Source organism: Quercus suber, unplaced genomic scaffold (assembly GCF_002906115.3).
Source record: "Quercus suber isolate HL8 unplaced genomic scaffold, Cork oak 2.0 scaffold_3A:, whole genome shotgun sequence".
Lineage (NCBI taxonomy): Eukaryota > Viridiplantae > Streptophyta > Magnoliopsida > Fagales > Fagaceae > Quercus > Quercus suber.
In genome coordinates, this window is record NW_027071808.1 from 38352 (window position 1) to 38854 (window position 503).

Consider the following 503-nt stretch of genomic DNA (forward strand, 5'->3'; position numbering starts at 1 on the left):
TAATTGACACTACGTGATGAGAATCAACAAGCATTCAAGGATCCATTGCATGTTCCAGTTGGGCCTATTACTAAAGCAAGATCCAAGAAGATCAAAGAAGCACTTAATGGGCTGATTCAAGAGATTTGGGCTGATTCTAACGTAAGACATTCTAAGCTTGGCCCAAAGGAAGATGAAGGCGTAATAAATTTAATTCAAGCTATTGAGGGCTGATCTGGCTTAATTGGGCTTAATTTATGACGTGGATTAATGGCTGATTGATTTTCCAGCTCCATATCAGTTAATAGATATTTTTCCTAGTCTGGAGCATCTATTTTTGGACTAGATCTACCTTAATTTTAGGCTTTTATTATTTAGAACGTTTTTAGCTATTTTTCCTATTTGGGATATGCTAATTTCAGACCAAATCAACTTTTATTTAGGGTTTTATTATTTAGTACGTTTTTTATATTTTTCTATTTTCAGTCATGCCTTATAAATAGCATGCACTCATTGTAATAAGG